Here is a 12,498-nt window from a genome sequence, read left to right as displayed (position 1 = left end):
AATCGAACATGAAACGCAAATCAGATGCAGTCATACCATATTAGAATGGTGTAAGGCTGCTGATGGCTACTACTGTACTACAAATGTAATGGATGTGCATCTTTTCCATGAATCTTTTGTATGTATACGTACGTAGTACTGCATCCAATAATATTCTTTGTTGCAAAAATCACATCTCGAATAAGCGTACGAGAGAGAGAGAGAGAGAGAGAGAGAGAGAGAGAGAGAGAGAGAGAGAGAGAGAGACATATCCTACAACAAAACAAGCGTAAAATAGCATACGTAAAGCTGTATTATTATTATTATTGTTGTTGTTGTTATTAAAATTATTATTGTTATTATTATTATTATCATTATTATTATTATTATCATTATTTATTATTATTATTATTATTATTATTATTATTATTATTATTATTACTGTATACGTGGGGTACCTTGTACTTTGAATTGGTAACCTACGTAGCATATAAGACGGGTTGTGATTGGTTCAAGCGCTGATAGATGACGAATCAGAACCCGAGTTTTGTTATCTAGCCTGTGATTGGTGTTTTGCCCGCATCTCCAACCCGCAGCATCTACGTATTCGCGGTCACTTTGTCTCCCGCCGTATCGCTGTGTAGATGTTGTTAAGTTATTGTGAACTTTAATCTGTGCTGTGCGTGACTGTTTTAAGTTGAACTTTCTGTTAAACCCTACTGTACAATGCCTCCCAAGCATTCTGCTTCTACTAAGGCTGGTAGTGAGCCTAAACGCCACCGAAAGATGATGACTATTGCTGAGAAGGTGACGCTTCTCGATATGTTAAAAGACGGTAGAAGTTACGCGGCCGCAGCCCGCCATTTTGGAGTCAACGAATCCAACGTTCAAGAATATTATCGCCGAAGGTGGATACAAGCCGGAACAAGTGTTTAATATGGATGAGACCGGCTTGTTTTGGAAGAAAATGCCGTCGCAAACTTTCCTGTTCAAAGAGGAAGCCAAAGCCTCTGGCTTTAAAGCATTCAAGGATCGCGTCACCCTCGTGATGTGTGGCAATGCTGCTGGATTTTTGCTAAAGCCGGGGCTTATTTACAAGTCGAAAAATCCTCGCGCTTTGAAAAATAAGAATAAGAATCTCCTTCCCGTGTACTGGATGCATAATCCAAAAGCATGGATTACGAAGATGCTGACCTCCAACTGGTTCCACCAGTGTTTCATCCCGCAAGTCAGTCAATATCTCTTAGAGAAGGGCTTGCCATTCAAGATCCTTCTCCTTATGGATAACGCTGGTGGACACGCAACTGACCTGTCGCGTGAGGGCGTTCAGGTTGAGTTCCTGCCACCCAACACCACGTCATTAATTCAACCGATGGACCAAGGGGTTATCAGGGCGTTCAAGGCCCTCTACATGAAGAATACCTTGGCAGACCTCGTTGCGTGTGTAGATGCTGCCCAAGAAGATGAAGATGAAGATTTTAATTTGAAGGCGTACTGGCGGCAGTACACCATAGCCACGTGCCTGCAGAACATTCAGAAGGCACTGCAAGAAATGAAACCTGCAACCGTGAATGCGAGCTGGAAGAAGTTGTGGCCCCAGATTGTTTACGACGACGAGGGATTTACTCCGTCTGAAATCCAACACTCTGCAATACGCAAATCTGTGCAGTTGGCTGCCATAATTGGAGGTGACGGGTATGGCGACATGACGACTGAAGACGTCGACGAGTTGTTGGACTGCCATTCCCAGCCGCTAACTGACCTAGAAGACCTGACAAAATCGGCCAGTGAAGAAGAGAGCGAAACACAGGAAGAGACCCAAGAAAATGTCGAAGAAACGGGCTTAACATTAGAACGGCTTGCCAAGGTCTGCAACCATATAAAGGAGGTGAAAGAAATGTTGCAAGAGTGGGACGAGGATATGGTTCGGTCTATGAAATTCTGCAACAAGATCGATGAAGACATGACTCCCTACAGGATGCTCTTCGAGCGAAAAAAGAAGCAGCGGCAGCAACTTCCGATCACAATGTTCTTCCAGCCTCGCAAAAAAGAGCCAGTTCCTCCTGCTAGTACGCCTTCGGAAGAAATTGAAGAAGTTGAAGAGGTGTCCCAGGAAAAGACACCTCCGTCTGAAGAGACGTAAAATACTATCATTGGCTGCACAGAAGAAGACATCATCAGCTTCATCATCATCATTTCTACTGTGCAGCAAATTCATCGCCATCATCATTCAAGTTTTTCTTGAACTTCTTTCGTGGTGAGTACAGTAACAATCTTTATTTTTTACTTTAATATTCTAACATTTTAATAATTGTGCCTGTTTTAGTTTAGTACTGTATGCATTAAGTTAAAGGGAAGGTTTTAAAAGTCTGAAGAGTATACATGTTGTAACCTATCATATTTTTTTTGTTTAAAATTTACATTTACGTACGTAAAACAAAATCAATCAATATATCTCACTCACTCACTCACTCACTCTCTCTCTCTCTCTCTCTCTCTCTCTCTCTCTCTCTCTCTCTCTCTCTCTCTCTCTCTCTCTCTCTCTCTCTCTCTCTCGTAAATTGTTTTCCCACTTTGCTACGTACAGTATGTACTGTATGATTTTATATAGATCCGGTAAATAATATTTGTAATAACATTTTCTAAAAGCTTTTACAGTAATATCATTATTTATCACTTTCATCATGCGCGTTAAATGCCTTCTTTGTTTAATGAGCGTGGTTGTTTACTGAGCGTACTTTATGACGCCGTCGTTTCAGGCGGCGTCATAAAGAAAAACATTTCATTTGGAAGTCCTAAGAAAAATTAAGTAAAACATTGGTAATAACAAAATCAACATACTGTATAATCAATATAATCGATGCAAAAACTAACCTATACACAGATGTGTACACAAAATGCGTTTGTTTCTTCATTATGATCAGAGAAACGTAAACAAAACATTGGTTGCCATTTTTTATCGTGCTTTTTGGCGTGTTTAGGAAATGCATGATATAAAATGGCCTTTAATATTTGTGCCTGTTTTAGTTTAGGGTACTGTAGTACATGCATTAAGTGTTCTGTACATTAAAGGGTAGTTTGTTAACAGTACTACGTACAAGGGAAGGTTTTAAAAGTCTGAATATACAGTACATGTTAAATAAATAGGTAAATATGCTGTCACTACTTCGCGGATTTTCACCTATCGCAGTCGGGTCTGGAACCTATCTACCGCGATAAACGAGGGTTCACTGTACCTCCCTGCTTGTTGATATAAGCCACCACCGTGGTGTTGTCGCTCATCACCACCACAGAGTGGCCCGCCAGGACTTGGTGGAACTTCTGAAGTGCCAGGAACATGGCCTTCATTTCTAGCAGGTTTATGTGAAGGTACTTTTCTGATTCTGACCACAGGCCTGAGGTCCTGTGGTTCAGAACGTGGGCCCCCCCACCCTTTCTTTGATGCGTCCGAGAACAACATCAAATCCGGGGGAAGGACGAGAAGATCCACTCCTTTTCGTAGGATCTCGTCTGCCACCCACCACTGGAGGTCTGTCCGTTCCGCATGACCCACAGGGACCAAAGTGTCCGGGGAATCGTGTCGTTGATTCCACCGGGACTTGTCGCCGCTGGAGAGATCTCAATCTGAGGCGACCGTTGGGAACGAGACGGGCCAGGGAGGAGAGGTGGCCGAGGAGACGCAACCACGTTTGGGCTGGGAGTTCTTCTCGATTGAGGAAAGACCTCGCGACCTTCCTCAGCCTTGCTATCCTGTCGTCTGATGGGAAGGCTTTGTGGAGATTGGTGTCTATGAAAGGGCTGCAGAGAGGACTTCTCAAGATTTACCATGATCCCTAAATCCTGGCAAAGTTCGAGGAGCTTGTCTTGTCTCAGCGGCGAAGAAGTGTTGCCTCCGAGTCCGCTAGGATCAGCCAGTCGTCCAAATAACGAAGGAGACGGATGCCGATCCTGTGAGCCCACGATGATATCAGGGTGAACACTCTGGTGAACACCTTAGGGGCTGTGGAGAGACCGAAACACAGCACCTTGAACTGGTAGATTTTGTCGTCTAGGCAAAATCTTAAGTACTTCCTTGAAGACGGATGGACTGGGATCTGGAAGTACGCGTCCTTCAGGTCCAGTGTACACATGAAGTCTTGTGGTCTCACTGCAAGTCTGACCGTGTCTGCCGTCTCCATACTGAACGGAGTCTGTTTGACAAACCCGTTCAGGGTTGAGAGGTCGATGACTGGTCTCCAGCCTCCAGACGCCTTCTTTACAAGAAAGAGTCGACTGTAGAAGCCTGGGGACCTGTCCACTACCTCTTGGAGAGCGTCCTTCTTCAACATGGTCTGGACTTCTGCCCAAAGGGCTTGCCCTCTTGCCGATCCCATGGCAAGAGACCTCAACGACACTGGATTCGCTGGCAGGGGAGGTAGAGAAGCTGTGAACGGGACGCGATAACCCTGACCGATTACGGAAATCGTCCAGGTATCTGCCCCGAGTTGCTGCCACCTTGCCGCGCAACTTTGTAGGCATTCCCCCACTGGTGGACATGCAGGGGGATTGCCAACCCTAGCGTTTGCGGCCTCAGCCGTTTCCTCTAGGGTTCTTACCTCCCCTGGAGGACTTCTTGCTCCTTCTGCTCTTGGCAGGAAAGGGCTTAGACACCTTCAGCTTTGCTGCTGTTGTCTTCTTTGTGTCCTTAGCCGGACGGGGCTGTTGGGCTGCTGGAGGTTTGTAGGGCCTCGATGTCAGGGCTCTTTGGATCAGGGAATCCTGGTTGGACTTCCTCCACCTCTCAGCGGTTAGCTCGACGTCCTTAGGCTCAAACAAATTCTTACCGAGCACAGAAGTGTGTCTGAGCCTGCTAATATCCGAACTGGGGACCTTCTGGTGGAATCTCTCAGCCACTGCGTCCCGTCGTTTGAGAATCGTATTGGCCCACAAACTCGAGACTTGGTGGGCAAGAAACTCGATGGTCCGCGTGCCTGAGAGCAAGAATGTCTCCAGTGCCTTCCTGGTGCTTTCTTTGGACAGGTCCTCAGACCGCACCAGGATGCCAGAAACCCCAGCCAGATGTCAAGGCACGAAGTTGCCTGCATGGCACACTTCGCCACCTTCTCCTGGCTTAGGATCTCAGTAGCTGAATAGGACACGTGCCGGTTGGAGTGTCTCTCTAGAGGGACTCCCCCAGTGAGTTCTTCCACGGAGTGGTGAATTGGAAGACCCAAACAAGACTCCTCCAGGATCTCAAAGTACCTCCTCTGATGGACTCGAGGAGGAGGGAGGAGCTTGTTACCGGCGCTGGATCTACTGGAGGAGGCAAGCTCAGAGAGCTAGCCCTCGACCTTGTCCCAGGCACTCTTCATCCCCTGAGACCAAGGCAAAGCTGCACTGACCCTAGAGGGTTTCTGGGTGCCGTAGACACGGTCCAAGACCGTGTCCTTACCCTCACGAGGAGGAATCTCTGGGTCTGGAATCCCGTTGAGGTTCCTCATGAGGGTCAGGACTTGCCAGAACGCGTGTTCTGACTCTTGGTGCTCTCCTCCTGAAGGACTGGCAGCAAAATCTCCTGTCCCCAGTGGCTCTTCCTGGGGGGACACGTGGACATCCTCGGAAGGTCTAGCTGGCTCCTGTCTGATCCTTGCCGACGACTTGGGAATCGTCTTAGAGTCCTTCGGTTCCCTCCTAGGAAGGATACAGGACTCCAGTAACGATGGGTGCAGGCTCTTTTCCACCCCTGAACGAGAAGACTTCTCAGGGAGAGGAGGAGTTTCCCCCATTGGTGCGATCGGGGAACGGTCCGGCTCGTCAGACTCTCCTGAGGATGGGTAAACCTCATCCGCAGGGGAGGGAGAGAAAGTCTGGGGGGGGGGAAGGAGCCTTGCGCAAGGATCTGCGAGGAGACAGGATAGCCCTCGGAGGTGTCTCCACGGAGGGGACTCCTCTCTTCCTCTTCAGGGGGGAGGAAGCCGCCACTGATTTGTGACCCACGTCAGAGAGGACGGGCTTCATAGCCTGCACAAGAGCTCTGACCAGGGTCCCGAACCAGGGCTGCTGGCCGACAGTCGCGCTGTCAGACACTCCCTCTGGAGGGAAGGGGATCGTTCGATCCCTTAGAGGAGTCAACAAGCGAGGGTTTGCCTGAAAAGAAGCTGAAACAAGAGTCTTTAGACCTGTCCGGGAACCGCCTCTCCTCCGGCGAGCGCGCTGATCTGCGCTTGCGGGGAGGGGAACGAGATGATGACCTGTCCGCCTGGCGATGATCGCGCTGGAGGTCGCGCGATGGGCCCTGTCCAGGATGGCGCGCGAAAGGATCGTGTGCCATAGGAATTTCGCGTGCATGGTCGCGGGCGTGAGAGGTTGGTGGAGCAGGCGTGAGAGGTTGGTGGAGCGGGTGCGAGGGCGCGTAGGCGATGGCACAGGCGCGATGGCGCGCAGGAGATAACGCGGGCGCGTAGGAGATGGCGAGGGCGTGTGGCGCGCAGGAGCTGGATCGTGAGGAGGCTGAATACGAAGGGGCGCAGCATCCTGAAGCGGTACTGATAGGCGCGAGAGAGTAGTGGCGCGTGGGCGCGTATCAGGAAGAATCGGACGAGGGCGCGAGTGCGCAGCTTCGGGATAGCGTGAGGGTGGGTCTGCGCATTGGAGCGCAGGTGGGCGCTGAGCCGTTTGAGCAGGTATATTAACCTGTGGGCGCGCAGTTGTGCGCTTCTGTGATGGGCGCTCAAGGCGCGCGATTGCATTAGGGCGCACAGGTGTGCACTGTTGGGTTGCATGGGGCGCCTTGAGAGAAACTGGAGCGTCGCGCGCGACTGGAGGAGCGCATGCAGGATTGCGCGGTCTGGAAGGAGAGTCCAGGAGTACCTGGGAGCACCCGTGCGCTAACTTAGGCACCTCCTGGACTGCACGCTGAGATATAGAAGTGCGCTGGCGCGTTGGCGAGCGCGTGTGCGCTGTCAGGAACTGCGCGCGATGGGCGCGCCCCGCGCTCAACTCCAGAAGGGCGCTGTGAGTCCAGAGGTACCTGTGAGCGCCTGTGCGCTAACCTAGGAGCCTCTTGGACCGCCCGCGACGTGGCAGGAACCGGAGAACGTTGGGGCGCAGGTGGGCGCGTGTGCGCAGGCGAGCTAGATCAGGAACTGCTGGCCGCAGAAGGATGTGGGCGCGCAGGGGAACCCTGGCGCGTAACAGGAACAGGGGTGCGCATGCGCGCAGGTGAGCGCTGTGACGCTAAGACTGGAACGGCAGCAGCAGCAGCATGAGGTCGCGCAGGTTTAACCTGGCGCTTAAGGGCAAGAGGCGCAGATTTGCGCTCGAGTCTCTTATGCCCCGAAGGGACCGGCGCAATGGCAGGTTCAGGGGGCGCGTAAAGCGCATCAGTATCCTCGAAGGTTGACGGCAGGTCAGCAGGTCTGGAGGGAGACTGGTCACAGGGTCCCGAAGGACGACCTTCCTCCGAAGGGGATCGCGAACGATCCCCGGAGAGGACTAAGGTGGTAGCTGGCAGGATCGGCGAACGGCGAGTCGTCTCCTCCGCAGAGGACTGTGGGGATGACGAGCCGAAGAGGCGCCTCCTAACTCCCTTGTGAAGGGAAGGAAGACCTCTACGGCGAAGGGGAGGACGAGCCTTCCGCCTTTTACGCCCACGAGGGGCCGTGGGGTCAGCGAGCTGACCATCGTAGGGCCTCCAAAGAGGAGTCTCTGTGAGTGAACTCCCCCGCGGGGGAGAATTACCGGCAGGAGAGACCGTAGGACTTAGTTCCTCCCTCGAAAGATGTTTGGAAGGGGAAACTAAGCCTTCAGCTACCTCAGCAACAGGAATGGGGTTTGACTAGACCCACGAGATGCCTCCGTCACAACAACGTCAACAACAGACAGAGGATCTATCCCTACTGTAGTTGGCGATTGTTTGACAGCTGCACCAAGTTTGATCATGTCAAACAGGGCTTCCCTGGAGGGCGAACCCTGCAGCCCCAAGGAAGCCCAAAGGTGCATTAAATCATTGTTATTAACAGATAAATCAATGTTCGTACCCTCCTCAGGGGGAGGAGGGGCAGCTGCCTCGCTATGGGAGGCAACTACCTCTCCCACACCCCGGGAACGGTCAACAGCAATACGGTCTACGCTACCACTCGCCGGCCTCTCGGAAGAGACCGCTCGAGGGGGAGCTTCGGAGGAGGAAAGGGCTACGGAAGAAGTCTTGGAATTTTCTCTCTTCAAAGAAACCTCTGAAGGAGAAAGATCCCTTTTAAACGTTTTCTTCCTGCGCCGGGCAAACCTCTCCCACTGAGAGGTAGACCACTCTCTACATTCGATACATACATTACCGCTATCACACCGTTGGCCCCTACAATGAGGACACAAGGTGTGGGGATCGGTGTCGACCGCCGACATAAAAGTCCCACAAGGGCGGCCAGGAAGTCCAGGGCATGTACGCATAATCAGTATAGGCCAACTTCAAACACACTGTGAGGAAGAAAAACCAAAAACAGATTAATGGCAGTCAAAGCGAGGGAAAGACCAGACAGGTCTGTTCTCCGCCCGAGCCAAAAGTAAAGTGAAGCACTCACTGGTGTGTGTGTGTGTGGGGAGGGGGTAGCAAGCTATCCCTCCCTAACCCCCGCTAACTTGCGGTGGGGTAGTAAACCCTCGTTAAAATTCTAATGGCTCGTCATTCAGCTATGCCGAAGTAATTACCCCATGTAAATAGCGTGGTTTGTATTTCAGTTACGGAACAAACAATTGTAACATCTCTTGGACATGACTGTCCACAAGACCAATAATCTACAGTAATTTGAAAGATAAAGCAAAAAATTAAAATAGCAGGCAAAGTCACAAAGGCTACACTACCTGATGAGTGTGCAGGACCAACCTGATATCTGCCAGCTACAGGACTACTATTTACAATACTGTACCTCGTTTAAAGTTTTAACGCCATTTCCAGTTTCGCTGAAGTCATACTCCTAACATAAGTCTTAGGATTGGATGACATGTAGGAACAATTGATATTTATTGTAACTTTTTAGTTAACAAATTCATATCACAATGTTGAGTGTTTGTTTCGTATTTTGTCTTACAAATAAAGGAACAAGTGAAAGAACTGCATTTTGATTTGCATATTACACACATTCATACTATTTTAAATATTTGATTACATTTATATTCAATTATTCAACTGCAGTTGACTTTAGATTTTATCCAACTGGGCTTCTTCAGGGGAGACAATGCCGGCGATAAGCACCACTTGCTTTTTGAAACGTACCACTAGTTTGAAACATTAGCGAACACAAGGCGCTGGTACCTAGATGGTTAGTTTAAAGTTTTTAATTGTTCTCGGTAAGTCCTTTTATACAAAAACTTACAGGACATAAAGCAGGTTCTCTAGAGTTTGTCTTTATATCTAGACAAAATCCAAAAGGTAAGGTTAGCAATATTTCAAATTTTGGGTAGTTTGTAGCGCTACGGCCAAGCGTCCTAATTTGCTTATTATCGCTCCGACTGTTATCTTGTATAGAATAAAAACGTTTGGATATGGTCTACGGATCTTAAATATGTGCTTAAACGCACACTTTTATGTTTTTTGCCGAAAACCCTAAATTACCTGAAAATTTGTGGCTCGAGTTCTTACTCCGGCCACGAATCTTCTCGCTCCCGTAGTAGGTAAGGGGGGGGGTCCGGGAGGGCGAAGCCCCCCTGGGTAAGGATACAGCTTATAGCATAGGTTAGGTGGGTTTTTTAAGTTAGCTTCTCCCGCCAAAATCGTTTTTAGAACGACGGCCACAGTTCAGAATATTCCAGTTTTCTACGAACTCGATTTTAGAATGACGGCCACAGTCCACCCCACTTTATAATATTCCCATTTTCTATGAATGAAAACGGATCTGGTCGTCACCCTACAAAGGCTCCCAAATTTTTTTATTCTTATTGATGAGCGCTCTATTACACAAGCTACTCTGTCCCACCATAAATAATTTTTCAGGTTTTCTGTGCTGTTCCTTTACACCCTGATGTTAAAGAGTTCATTGCCAACTTTGAAAAAAAAAAAAGTATAGTAGGCTTAAGAGTATCTACAAGATTTCATAAATGTATTAGTTTGTTTTATTCTATGTTTTCCCAGCATGTGGAGGGCTCTACATCTACAGCAACGTGTCTATAAGTGGATGTTACCATTTAATCCATCTCCGTGCTTTGCCCTTTCTCTATACTGAGCTTGTCCTGGCGGCCTTCCTACCCTGATAGAACGAGCATCGACAGTGACCTTCACCTACTTGATGGACTACATTCAGCATACATGAATGACAGCTATATTATTATTATTACTTACTAAGCTACAACCCTAGCTGGAAAACCAAAGAGCTATAAGCAAGATCTTTGACCATTGGATTGTCGGAGTATTTTGGTGGACAAAAACTTGGGGACCCAATTACCTACATATAAGTGACCCAGCCCGAATTGTCATACTTTAATATATGGACCAGTTAATCCAACAAACCTTTAAGCGTAGCAAAGGTTGACTTCAGACTTTGCTAATCACAAGGGTTACTATAACAAAATTTGGTAATCACAAGGGATACTTCACACACGACACCCTAATCGAGAGGCTTAGTTTATGATCGATCAGAGCTAAGAAATGGCGGGTTGTTATGCCACTAAGATAATTTTCCCAATGAACGTGTCATGTAATATAACTAACCTACGATCAAATTTGCCACAATTCCCGATAAGCAAGATGATTTCTTCAATCACTTAGGCAGCAAACATTAAAAATTACACTATTGGTCTTATGACGCCAGCCAGGACCAACTATGACCTTGTGTACAGTTTTCTCAAAGACTATATACATACTGAAGGAAGATAGGAAAGCTCAAAATAGAATGTTAATACGCTAGCTGGCAACTACAAAGTGAACCCAATAGTTGGTTGCTCCAATTTCAGATGGCGTTGTAGCTATACATCGTTTGTCGTCTGTTTGTTTATATTCAGAATTTGATAGTTGACTCAAACGAAAAAATGGCGCCGACAGTAAAGAAGTCACACAAGTGTGTTGTGTGCCATAAACAAAAAGAAACCGATCCTCATTTGGTATTTCACAGGTTCCCTAAGGACAAAGAACGGTGAGTCCAAACAGTATAATACATGCAGTATGTGCTGCTAATGAGTAAGCCCCACTGATATTGGATGTAAGATTAAGGTAAGGCATCCACAGTAAATCTCTCTTGTTTTCATTTTTTGTTGGCTATTTCCAACCCCCGTTTGATTATTTTTGTGTGTGATACAATTTTGTGTTATTTTGATCCTTCTGATTGTACATTTATACATTTATTAGTTTATAATACTAAACTATACATGAGTGCATCATGCTTTTCCATTTCAATAAAAAATAAAATACAATTGTGTTTTTATACACCTAATATCTCTCCATCTTACAGTGGCCTACATACTGCAATTAAATGTATGCCTACACATAAGCATTTGTGGCTAAGTTTAACAAATCAGATATACAGTATGTTTTAATTTATTCGAATGTGGTATTGTACAGAACATTTAAAAATGGTTGTAATATACTGTACAATACTTAAATTTGCAAGAAAATTAACTAAATCACAAGAGATATAGCTATTGAATTTCTAAAAAATAGACTGAGAAACATAATTTGCAATTTAGTTACCTAAAATTTAAGAATATCATGAATATATGATCAAAATATACTGACATAGTAATGCAAATTATGAACAAATATGTCGCAAAGTTTACAATCGAATTCCATCCTATATACCCGTAAGCATTACCGCTCTGAATGTTTGGTTGCTCGCTCAACAGATGGAGCCATTCGTTTCGCATGGGAGTATCTGGCATCTTTTCATAGCACACTCATTTGTGGGTTAAAAGCCTGAGCCTTCCTATCTTCCTTCAGTATATAGTCTTTGAGTTTTCTTCTTGAACTTGAAGATCCTTTGCCATTAGTGTGAACGTAGAATTCTAGATCTCCCTTTATACAATCACAGAAAGAATTCATTAAAATCTCGTGATTATGATAGTGCTATTTGCCTAAAAAATGAGACCACGAAAGGGCGCCTATATAATTCAGATTGAACTAAATTTGTTGCAATGACGCATGAGTGAACTACTTTCTTAAGCGCCTGAAAGTGTATAGTTCGGTCGCCCGGGGCCAATGGGGGAGGGGGGGGGGGGTACGGTTGGAGACTATTAAGATGATATATTATTATTATTATCTCAGCTACAACACTAGTTAGAAAAGCAGGATACTATAATCTAGAGTACCTATAGGTACTTTACTATAACCCACAGGGCATCAAATTGCCAACAAGGAGAAAAGGAAATAGATAAATATAAGTATACATGGTCAAGTTTGCCATGAAGACGTCACCTCTTTTTTTTCTGCATTCATTGTAAAATCTTTACATCTCTTACTAAGTATGAACAATCACAAGTTTTGGCAGAATCTTCTATCTTTTTTCTACAATAAGTAAGCTTTTCCTAATGACACAAAGGACAATCTTCAGCAAAATAACT

The 12,498-nt window shown here is 46.7% G+C and overlaps 1 protein-coding gene across 1 annotated transcript in view; it reads right to left on the bottom strand.

Annotated features, from left to right (window-relative positions):
• LOC137650515 (uncharacterized) overlaps positions 1 to 10,697 on the bottom strand; it is an 87,746-nt gene extending 77,049 nt beyond the window's left edge. Inside the window, exon 1 of the mRNA XM_068383735.1 lies at positions 10,658 to 10,697. The gene's annotated coding sequence lies outside the window, so the exon portion shown is untranslated. The remainder of the gene's footprint in view (positions 1 to 10,657) is intronic.
• Positions 10,698 to 12,498: the final 1,801 nt, after the last annotated feature.

Source organism: Palaemon carinicauda, chromosome 12, assembly GCF_036898095.1.
Source record: "Palaemon carinicauda isolate YSFRI2023 chromosome 12, ASM3689809v2, whole genome shotgun sequence".
In the NCBI taxonomy this organism is placed as follows: Eukaryota; Metazoa; Arthropoda; class Malacostraca; order Decapoda; family Palaemonidae; genus Palaemon; species Palaemon carinicauda.
This window is presented reverse-complemented; position numbering and strand designations above follow the sequence as displayed.